This window comes from Castor canadensis, chromosome 15 (genome assembly GCF_047511655.1).
Source record: "Castor canadensis chromosome 15, mCasCan1.hap1v2, whole genome shotgun sequence".
Lineage (NCBI taxonomy): Eukaryota > Metazoa > Chordata > Mammalia > Rodentia > Castoridae > Castor > Castor canadensis.
Window position 1 is genome coordinate 33,501,154 of NC_133400.1, and position 12,295 is coordinate 33,513,448.

The following is a 12,295-nucleotide window of genomic DNA, read 5'->3' on the forward strand; positions in this document are numbered from 1 at the left end:
TCTTCCAGGTGGCTTAGATAAGCTAAGGTGACATCTCAGGGTGGCCACAAGGTGGCATATGCTGGAGAATTCCTGAGCAGCTGCTCACTTATCCCTAATTCACAGGAAGTAGAAATCTGGTGCTCTGGGTCTCAGTAGACTGGATGAATTGTCCTGTGGGCCTTGCTACCATCCATAGCATCGAAAAACAAATGTATCTTTCACTCCCAGCTTTGGACTCTCAACCTTGCTCAAGAGTTTATCTCAAGACAAAAATTAGAATTCCTTAGAAAGCTCACATGAAAACAGGCTTTGAGACAACAGGCCATGGAGCAGGTGCGTAAGGGAGGTCAAGCAGGAATGCTGCTCTTTAGATGGAACTAAAGCCAGTTGCTCTTTCCAAACAAGGAAAGAGCTGGCTGAGTGCTCCTCTGCGCTTCACAGGGAAAGCACCACTAAGCTGCTTTGAGGACCTTCCCCAGTGTGAGGGGAATCAAGACAGGAATGCTCCCAGCTGAGTCATGCATGGGCATCTTCATCATTTGTAGGACATCTATACCATGTTTTTCTACCTTTTTCAATAGCATATATTAATTGTACAAAATAATGGGTTTCATTATGCCATCTTTATTCATGTATACAATGTACTTTGATTATATTCACCACCCTCCACTTGTCCTCCCTGCCTTCTCTCCAACCCTCTTCTCCCTAATAGTCTCCTTCCTATTTTCATGATTTTTTTCTAGATTCCAAATATGAGCAAAAACATGTGATGTTTGTCTTTCTGAGCCTTGTTTACTTTGTTTATGATCTCCATTTCCATCCATTTTCCTGCAAAAAACATGATTTTGTTCTTCTTTATGGCTGAATAAAACTCCACAGTGTACATACATAACATTTTCTTTATCCATTCAGCCATTGATGGGCACCTAGCCTGATTCCATAGCTTCATTATTGTGAGTAGTGCCACAAGAACATAGGTGTGCAGGTATCTCTATAGTATGCTGGCTTTGATTCTTTTGGGTACATACCCAAGAATGATATAGCTGAATCATGTGGTAGTTGTATTTTTAATTTTTCAGGGAGCCCACATAATGGCATCCATAATGGCTGATTAGTTTACATTTTCACCAATAGTGTAAGAGGGTTTCCTTTTCTCCACATCCTCACCAGCATTTGCTTCTTGTTGCTATTGTTTGTTTATTTGCTTGCTTTGTTGGGGTTTGTGAGAGGAAATCTTAGTGGTTTGATTTGCATTTCCCTGATGGCAAAAGATGTCAAACCTTTTTTCATGTGTTTATTGGCCATTTTTACTTCTTCTTTTGAGATACGTCTGTTCAGTTCATTTCCCATTTATTGATTGGATTATTTGTTCTGGTGTTTAGTTTTTGAGTTCTTTATATGTTTTAGTTATTAACTCCCTGTTGCATGAATAGCTAGCAAAAATCTTTCTCCCATTCGTACTGGTAATTGTTTTCCTTGCTGTGAAGAAGCTTTTTAATTTGATATAGTCCCATTTGTCAATTCTCACTCATATTTCCTGAGCTATTGGAGTCTGATTCAAAAAGTCATGGCCTATTCCTATGTCTTGAAGTGTTTTCCCCTAGTAACTTCAAGTTTCAGGTCTTACATTAAGATCTTTGGTCCGTTTTCAGTCAATTTTTGTACAGGGTGAGAGATAGAGATGTAGTTTCAGACTTCTACATGAGGATATACAGTTTTCCCAGCACCTATAATCACATCTTCAAAATTTAGGGGATGGAAAAAAATCAGTAGTACTCAGTAGAGTCTTCCATATCAAAAAATATAAAAAGTATAAGCATAGAACTCAATTACTAGCTATGTACTTTAAATATCCAAATGTACAGCATGCTCATATATAAACAAGAGGAATAATATGACTCGATATAAACCCAGTATCGAAATTTGGGGAGAAATAGAAGAAAAAGATAAATTGATGTCTGCTATTATCATTTATTTTTGTTTCATTGCAAAAAAAGGAAAATTTCACAGTTGAACACTTTCTAATAATCAATACTCATTTTATATCTCAAAATTTTCAGCTTAACCAAGATGTCAAATTAATCCTTATTCCAAAGTCTTCAAAGAGAGAGTTAACCTACCAACATAACTTAACATATGTGGAGTCATCAATAGGTTAAAATATGTTTTATTAATCCATGAGCAGCTGAATTTTTTTAATACTCTCATGAATGTTTCACAAATACCCAAAAAGAATGACTTAAGAACCCTTATGATAACTCTAAGTCTGACAATGTGTGAGCTGATCATATGCTGTATGTTAGAAATTATGAGACACAGTCCCTTTCTTTTTTCTTTCTTTCTTTTGATTGCTTTTCTCTTTTTTTTCCTTGGTGGTTCTGGGATAGAACCCAAGGCCTTGCACATGCTAGGAACACACTCTATATGGGTCTACACCCCAGCCCCAGCTTAGTTCCAAAGGGCATTTGTCGGTACATTCACTGTAAGGCAACAGGTTTCACATATTTTATTTCTAATCACAAAACAAATCTTGATATATACACTATTATTTCCCTGTTTTATAAATGAGGATACTGAGGCATAGAGAAGTTAGGGGCTTTCCAGGACGGCAGCTAGGAAATGGCACTGCTGGGAACCAAACTCACCAGGGGCAACCCAGGATCTCTGGCTCCTAACCACTTGGCACCGTGTTCTGAGTTTGCCCAAACCCTGGTTCAGGGAAGACTGACTCATCCAGGAGGAAGGTGGGCTGGCGCAGGGCCAAGTGAGAAGAGTGCTTGCTCCTTTAGCTTGCCCAAGAGTGCCACCCTTCTGCCAGCCTCACATTCAGCTCACCCCGCCTGCCAGCTCCTGGCATAGCTGCCAGTTTCCTTAGTGGGGAAGAAGAAAGACTCCCATTAGCAAGAGGCTGCAGCTCACAGCGTCCCTGGGACAAGAAGCATCTGTTGCTACTCCCCATTGTTCCAGCCGAGAGCACACTAATTGTCCTCTCCAAAGTTGGACTGCAGTCTCTTGCCAGACGGAAATTATGGACCCTTTTTCAGCAGGCTGTCCTCTCCACAGCTGTCAGCTGAATGGCCCCAGGAGGAACAGGCTGATTTGGTGTGGGGGGGGTGGGGGGAGAAGAGAAGTCCATCTTGCATCCTGATCCACACAGCGAAGGAAAGTTAACAGAGCCCTGTGAGGAAATAGGAGCCCCACCAGACGACGGTCACCACCCAGGAAATCAGATGCAGGCTGGCAACAACTTTTTCTGATGGCTCCATATGATTTCATGGCGTGCATGGAGGTCATGTAGGAGCTTGGATGGAGGCTGCATTTTGAAGTAAAAGAGTGGTGGAATGAGCTTGGCAGTCAGACGAAACTGGGTTCCAATCAGTTTGCTTCTCATTAGATTTGACCTTGAACAAATCATTATTCCTCACTCACCCACCATATAGGACAACTGGGAGGAATATGGAAGGCCATATATAACTATAAAATATCTAGCAGAAGTTTTGGCACACAGCAAGTGCTCAGTGAGTGTGATTTATTTTATAATATTAGCAGTACTATTATTATGCCTCTAAGTGCAGGATTGCCAATATAGAGAGAGCTTGCATTCAGACTGTCTTCAATATAAGAAGGAAGGAAAAGAAAATAAGTAACATGATTGATGTATATTCCAAAATAATTTTGTTGTCTGCTAGGTAGGCACAGTGCTGGCTGCTCAGCATCCAGCTGCCAATAGAAGAGGCCTGACCTGCTAGGAAGTCGCACAGGATTGGTGCCCTCAAGGAGAACTGAAGAAGCAGATGGATGTTATCAGAAGCTTTGGCAAACACTGTTGGAAGGCACTGAGCCTGGGTGACCTCATGGTTCCCAGGCTACCATTTCAGCATGAACTCTGCTTGGTTCCAGGACCCCTAGTGCAGGCAACAGGACAAGCATAGGCCTGGGGGCGGGGGGGGGGTCCTGATTTCAACACAGCCCTTTCCTTTCTTACCCTCTTTCATCTATAATATAAAGGTACTAATTGCTAACATGCCTACAGCCATGTGTGTGGCACTGAGGGGATGGGCTGGGCGAACATCCACGGATGTCTTCGGAATCCAAGTGAATGGTGTTATTCTCCTTGCCTGAGACACAAAATCTCAAGTGTTGTCTCATTCCCCAACACAAGGATTTCCACCCTGAATTTGTAAATAGCTCAGCCCCACCTCTACCACACACACACACACACACACACCACTTTTAAACAGCATACAATGTCCTGAGAAGATATGCTCATCACAGAATGTCCTCACACCTGGGGCAGAAAAAGAAGAAACACACACACACACACACACACATTGCCATGTAAGTCTGGCCCCCAAACACCCCTTGAACAGGCTTAAAGGGCAGATGCCTCTGAAAGAGTAGCATATTTGTGTCAATTCACTCTATCTACAAATTCTTTATAGCCAAATTGCATAGTTGCAGACCACATAAGGAGGCCTTAGAAATGACCTGTGCCATCTTGCCCTGGGTCCAAGGCAGATGAGGCTGAGGAGAAGGAGAGGAGCCACAGATGCTCATTGGCAAATGTTTCTTGAGCTCCTACTTGTGCCAGGAACTATAGCAGGTACTAGTGACAGTGAAGAGCAAAACAGAATAATGTCATTTTATGCATCATTGGGCTTAGAGTCTAGCAGAGAAAACAGATATCATTCAAAGTCTCACATAAATGATAATTACAGACTGCGTGAGTGCTATGGAGGTGAAATATGGGATGTTACAGAAGTACCCTGAGATGCTTCGATGGAATCTGAGTGTGAGTATGGGTCAGGGTTCCTTAAGGATGGGAGCCCTGAAATAAGGTCTGAGAGAGAGTTCTGAGGAAGTAGCACTGTGATCTAGAGTAGAGACAGTCCCATGTAGAGGAAGAACCTGGGCAAAGATTTGGAGATAACAGGAACCCAAAAGCACAGCATGCTCTGGTTTATAAATGGTTTGAGTGTGCCCCTGAAAGGTTCAGGTGCTGTAAGCGTAGTTCCCAGCATGACAATGTTTAGAGGTGGTGAGATCTCTAAGAGGTGGAGCCTATTGAAATGACATTTGGTCATTGGGGGTGCTACCCTCAAAAGGGATTAATGTAGTTCTTGAAAGACACTGTTTAGTTCTCTTGAGGGTGGGTTAATTATAAAACAAGGACCCTCCATGAATTTGGCATGTGGCCATTTCCCTTCTCACTTCTTTGCCATGTTGTGACCCATTCACGGGAGTCCTCTCAGAGCTGAGCAAATGATGGTGTCATGCTCTTGAATCTACAAAACTGTGAGCTAAATAAACTTCTTTTTCTGTAAGTGTCTAGCTCCAGGTATTTTGTTATAGCATCAGAAAATGGACTAATAATATAGCCACAGAACTAAAAATCTTGAGAGTGGGGTGGGCGTGTAGTTCAGTGGTGGAGTACTTGCCTAACATTTTTGAAGTATTGAGTTTAATCCCTAGTACTATCCAAACTTCTCACCCCCAAAAAAACTAGAGAACTCAGAAACTTGGGAGTGCAATAATATATAATAAAACAGACAATTAATAATGGAAGGTCAGCATCCTTTTCCCTGGTCATCTAGCAAACAGGACCTTTGGCTGGGATTGAGATGCAACATTTCATTGGGACACGTGTGGCGAGGGTGAGATTCAAGGAAGATGTGAGGCAACGCAGAGAGGGACTCTGGTGCATGGACTACCACTTTGGGAAATGTACCATCAAGTGACATCACAAGCTGCTCCTAGGCTGCCAGGAAGAACTATACTGCATGATAGGGCAGACCATGGAAAGAGGGAGAATGGGAATCTCCTTGCCCACTTCTTTCTCCAATTTCCTGAGCCCATGATGTCCCACAAGTACTATGCTAAATTATCCTCTGCCAACCTCACAAGCATCCTAAAAGAAGGAGTTATTATCCCTATTTACAAGTGGGTAAGCTGAGGTTCAGAGAGATTGTCACTTGACCAAGATCACAATGCAAGCCATTGGGGGGGCTTGGATACAAACTTAGTCCTACCTTCCTCTTTCCACTGAGTCACTTTGTCTGCTCCTCTGGAGTGGGGATTGTTGTGGGCACAGAATATGGAGAAAAGTCGCATCCTGACTATGTCTGGGACAGCGCATCCACCAGATACTGGTTTTTATCAGTGTTCTTGCTTTAGGGAAAACCAGCTTCCACTGGCAGGGAAAGGGACTAGAAAAACCATCAGGAAAGACTGTCGCTCAATTTCCTCCTACAAGGCTCATGGACAGAGTGATGAAGGGACTGGGAGGGGCCTCGTAATTACCCATAAAGGGAGGTAAATAATAAAAAAAAAAAGGAAAGGAAAAACACCATTTAACCACAGTCAATGAAATTAGATAAAAATTATCTGCTAGTATTTATGAAAAGATCTAATGCTGCTCTCTACCATAAAGGCTCAATACAGCCTGCAAGATACAGTAAAGTTAATTTTATATTGGCTGCCAGGCGTTGTTAGAAGAACGTGTTTATATAAGCAGCCCCAGAGCTTCAAGCATGGAGTTGTAAAGGCTGAGTCTCAGCTAGTGGTGTGGTGAGGAGATGCTTAGTTCCCTGCATTGTCCCCAGGGGAAAGTCCCAGTGGCTTTATGGTCATTTACCCTGGTGGTGGGATTCCCTAAATGGCTCCTCCAGAAAACACCTGGCAGAGCCCAGAATAGATGTGAATGGCGTGGTCTGTCCCTGGGTTTGCTTCATGGTTAGTGAAAAGGGAATTGGAAGTGACTGTCTTTGCCTAAGATCTAAATGGCTATAGTTCTTATATACAGCTCACCCTCTTCAGACATGGCTTCTACATCCTGGCATTCAACCAACTGCAGATTGAAGATATTTAAAAAGGTTTTTCAATAAACTTTCCCAAGAATCAAAATTCAAATTTACAGGGCACTGCACTGAATCCACTAGAAGGAAGTGAGATAGAGGGGACGCTGGTGTAGTCTCTGGTGTCGAAGCCCTCAGTCTCCCTTCAGTGCTTACTTGAGCATTGTTTGCCTTGAGTCTCATTTGTGCTCTCTGTGGTTAGGTCTGTGATGGCGTCATCTGCACTGAACATGCACAGGAGTTTTTCCTTGCTATTGTTCCCAGCCAATACGCGTAACAACTGCTTACATAACATTTGAATAGCTGTAGGTGTTATGAGTAATCTAGAGATTATTTAAAGTATGGGGGATGTGAATAGGTATATGCAAATGCCACGTTATTTTATATAAGGAACTAGAGCATTCACAGATTTTGTTATTGAATCCCCCAAAGGAACTAAGAGTCAACTGTATGTAGAAATAGACTGGAGCTGGGCACTAGTGGCTCATGCCTGTAATCCTAGCTACGCAGGCGGCAGGGATCAGGAGAATCGTGGCTCAAAGCCAGCCCAGGCAAATAGTTCAAGAGACCCTATCTCAAAAAAACTCTTCACAAAAATAGTGGCTCAAGGTGAAGGCCCTGAGTTCAAGCACCAGTGCTGCAAAATAAACAAATAAATATAGACTGGATAAAAAGAGGCCAGGCTCACTGCAGGAAAGATCAAAGGGAGCTCCAGTACGCTTGATTGAAAGGAAACAGGACACTGTGTGAAGGGTCAACTCCTGGTACACCAAAGACACTGCCAAACTGTGGCTAGAAAACTCCATTTCCCTGTCTGCCTTGCATCCAGGTGAATGGTGTGGTCTTTCTAGGGGTGGACCGTAGAATGTCACCAATGGAACATGAGCAGAAGTCAGGTGACTCTATCAGACAAATGAACTTCAGAAGAAAGTGTACCTGAACTTCCCACCTTTTCCTTTCTTGCAGAAAGTCACAGTAGACTGGGCATCGTAGGTTAAAGATAACAGGGCCTCGCTTTGAAAAGAAGTTGAGTCCTTGTTTCACCACTTGGAGGTAAGCTGACTGCCAGTTAAGAAGATCTGTTTTAGCCTTTGAGTGCAAAATTAACTTCTGTTATGTTTAAGGTACTATTTTGGGGGGAATTTTAAGAACATCCAATATTATACCAATACAGTGACATGAGCCCTAAGACTGAGAATATTATCTTCTTTTTATATTCATTAATGTGCAGAGTGCTGCTACGCTCGCCTACTATGCCTATTGGAAATACTGTTAAGACATTTTTTATCAGTCTTTATGTGGCCTCAGAATCCTTCTTAGCGTGGTAACCATTACCAGTTTATTGAATGTGGCACTCAGAATGACATGTGTTTGCTTGGCCAGCATAAGCTTCTTGAGGCAAGGACTTAAATGTCTCTCACTCAACGTATTGCCAATACATAGCCTCAGCTCAAAATGGCGCTGAATGAATGTATGAATCAAAGCATGATGCTCTACAGAGATCTTGTTTTGATACATTTACAACTTTCTCTAAGCCAGAGAGCTGAGAGAAAGAGAGAGAGAGAGAGAGAGAAAGAAAATTTGGCAGGAAGGCTTCAGGGAGCCCTTCTAAACTGGTAGGTCTGTGTTCATTCATAATCTCTTACCTCTTTTCTTCACCTTGCCTGTGTAGAAAAAGCGATCCAAACTACACAAATCTGCTTAGAGATCCAGTGTCAGAAGAGGTGACAGGGAAAATTCCCAGGGGTTAGATGGCATCTTGAATAACATGGGTACATGGATTATTTAAGTGGAGTCCTCCAAGAAAATATGTAAGCAGACATGATGATGGCTCTCTCTTTCTTTTGTGTAACACCAACTCCAGTAGCTGGACTCCTGCCTCCATAATCTCATGTGATTATTTTATCTAAGAGAACGAGAGACCACATTCTCACTAACAGATGAAGAACAATGCTAGGAGGAATGTGACTTGATAACATCACAGAAAGATAAAACAAGCCAAGGTCAAGAACCCAAGACTCTTAGTATTTCATTTATTCATTTATATTCATTCTGCTAATAGCCATTGGTGACTTACTTATCAAGTACCTATTATTCTCTGGGCCTCACTTAACATATCATCCTTCTAAACACAATTCCAGATTTGCATTTCATAAAATATCCTCTCCCTTGGTATTTTATGAAGCACAGTCTTTTTCTTTCTCTAGTCCTCCAGACTTCTCTGAGCAAAGTTGTAGGAAGAATGTCATGTGGCAAGAAATCACAAACTCCAATCTTAGAAACAGGCTCATTCTAGAAATGATTCAGAAGAAATGGAGAAGTGGCCTAAATTCGAGACTTGGATACTCTTTGATAGGTCCCCAAGAGCCTGAAAGTGTTTCCTCAGGGCTTAGCACAGATTTCAGATTTATAATTTGAAAGATTGGGCTGGGGTATGGCTCAAGTGGTAGAGCAGCAGTCTTGTAAGCCTAAGGCCCTGAGTTCAAACCCCATACTGCCAAAAAAAAAAAATTACTTTATAATTTGAAAGATTCTGCTTTTGGTTCAGAGCTTGAATCCACAAATACCACAATTCAGCTCCCCTAGCTACATTATGGCATTTAAGATAGACATGGGACCATCCCACCCAGAACCAGCCACTTGGTCACTTCCACTAACTTGGGAATATTCTGGTTCCTATGCTGGCTTCCATCTCAGGCCAAGAAGTATGGGGGTCAAGGGGAGGGGAGGTAAGAGGGACGTGAGGCCTTCCTTCAATCCCTTCAGGCATGTATAAATGTCAATTCCTTGACTTATCCTTAGAGGGAAAATAGGAAGAAGTATGATAGCATAATGAGGCAAAAATTGACACAGACTTATAAGATCTTAGACTTGAAAGATTTTGAGGCACTGAACAATAATTTTCACTATTTTGAAAAAGTCTTTGAAAAACTTGTTTTTTTCTTGAATTCTTACCTTTAGTCCAAGACTTTCTTTTCCTCCAAGATTTCCTTGTATTTCAAAACTTGTTCCAAGACTGCTTATCCAACCTCACTTACCCTTCCTCTTCAAAAAATACTCTCCAGTCCTCTCCTCATAAAATCCCAAGCAAGTATACCACTTTTGTTCAGCTTTTCCCAACTTCTCATAAATTCTCATAATCTGAAATAGGTCTTTCTCTCCTATCCCTTTAAGCAAAGTCAGTTTCAATTTTGACATGTAATCACCCTAAACTTACCATAGCCTGGAGAGGGGCGTTCACACCCACCTGTTATCATATCTCCTTTTCTTTCTCCTAAATTCATGTGTGTTTAAGTCATCACCTCTCTAAGATAATAAGCTCTGTGCAGAATTGACAATATATCTTGTATTCCTAGAGTGTCTAGTTTATTTTTTTTTAATTACAGATTGTTGTTTTTCAGATGCATGAAGCCTTTTGCCTCTCTTAATAGATGCTCTGTTCTAATGAGTTAATCCACATTGCGGGTCTAAATTAATCTTCTCTTTGCTAGGTAGGGCTTTAAATAGACAAGGCATCCATGCATGGAAGAATTTGGGGGCATGGGACAATCTGTACAGCCTTCCAAGGTGGTTCTGCACATAGGTCAGAGAATTAGGATGCTATGGCTTGAGTATGTCACTCATAAATTCATGTATTAGAGCCATAATTCCTCAGTGCAGCAGTATTAGGAGATGACATCTGCTGGGAGGTGTTTGGGTCATGGGAGCAGAGCCCTCGTGAATAGGTCAATGTCTTCCTCATGTGAGTGAGTTCTTGCTCTTTCAGGGCTGATATTTATAAAGCAAGTCCACTTTTTTTGTTTTTCATTTTTATGGCAATACGGGAGTTTGAACTCAGGGCTTCCCAGTTGCTAGGAAGGCACTCTACCACTTGAACCATGCTTCCAGCCCTTTTTCTCTATTATTTTGGAGACAGTATCTGGCTTTTTGGCCAGGTCAGCCTGGACTACAATCTGCTCCTCTTGCTTTATGTTTTCTGCCATTGCTGGGATGATAGGTATGGGCCACCATGCCTGGGTTCTTTCCATTGATATGGGATCTCACTAATTTTTTTTTCTCAGGCTGACCTGGAACTAAAATCCTCCTGATCTCAGCCTCCCAAGTAGTAAGGACTACAGGTATGAGCCACCAGCCCTCTTCTGCATGTTCACCTCTTCCACATAAGCCTGCTTGCCCTTCTGCTTTCCAACATGAGCTGGGGCAGTGCAAGGCACTCACACAAGTTGAACAAATGTCAATGTCAGCCTTCAGAACTGTGAGCTGAAACCACTCTATTCTTCATTACTCACACAGTCCCAGGTAGTCAGAACAGCAACAGAAAATTCACTAAAACAGGTGACATCCTTGAAAATGAGGTGACCTAAGAGAAAGGGAAGGAGCTCAGTCTCCTTCTCCCTCAGTAACTTTTGGAAATCTTAGGGAGGACGCTACATGTGGGGTATGTGTGAATCCAGAGACCAGACTTCCCAAAGGAGCCTGCAGTTCTGTTGGGGAGCAGGCACGGATTGTGGCAGTGGGAGGCACATGTGCCAGCTATGTCCACCAGCTTGTGAAAGGGGCCTTAATCCATTGTCCCCATTCTCTCATACCCCAGGCTGGCTTCCAACAGCAAAACCAGCAAATGTGATCTGGACTTGATATTTCCCCACCTTTTCCTTCCTCAAAGAGGATTCTGTGGTCAGCACCATATGTCAAAAGGGCCTAGGCACAATCCTATTACCATTGCAGGAGGCATTAAATAATTACATTAATTTACCTAAATATGGAAAAAGAAAAAAAAACCTTTACAAATCAGGGACACTTGGCAGGTTTTCTGGCTGCACATTTTCTGCTTGGCAAGGTGACCATCCTATTGGGTTCCTAGTGCTACTTGAAGTGTTTCCTTTAATTGTGGGGCACATGGCTTCTCTTGTTCTGTTTAATTTTCTTAAAGCTGGTTCCACATTCTGCCTACAAACATATTAGAGGGGAAAAAAATACCCACAAAAGTATGGATTGTGCTTAAGTTATACCCTAAGGGAGAGTACATAAAAATAGTAATTTCTTATATATGAAACCTTCCACAGACCTGTCTTTCCTTAGACTGCCTTACGGAAAATACGAGGCTGAAGGAGTAGAAAGGGGAAAGAAGGGCAAGGGAAATAGGGGGCTAAAACTGGGGAGAAGAACAGGGATTATCGGATGAAATGGATGGTGAGCCACCTAAGTTCCATATGCCTGATAACAATGAACTAGACTTTTCTTTGGTGGGATCTTCCTGGAAGAGCTTCCCAAAGACAAGTCTGCTTTCATTGTCAATGCTTGCTATTAACAGTCTTTGTTCAGCAGTTTTGTTACCAGTACTTGCTGTGTCTAAATCACAGACCTCCATAAGTTGCTACAGAATTCCAGGACAGAAGTGTGGGTGGTGAACACGCAGTCCTGGGCTCCCTGATTTAGCATGACCTCATAGCAGCAAT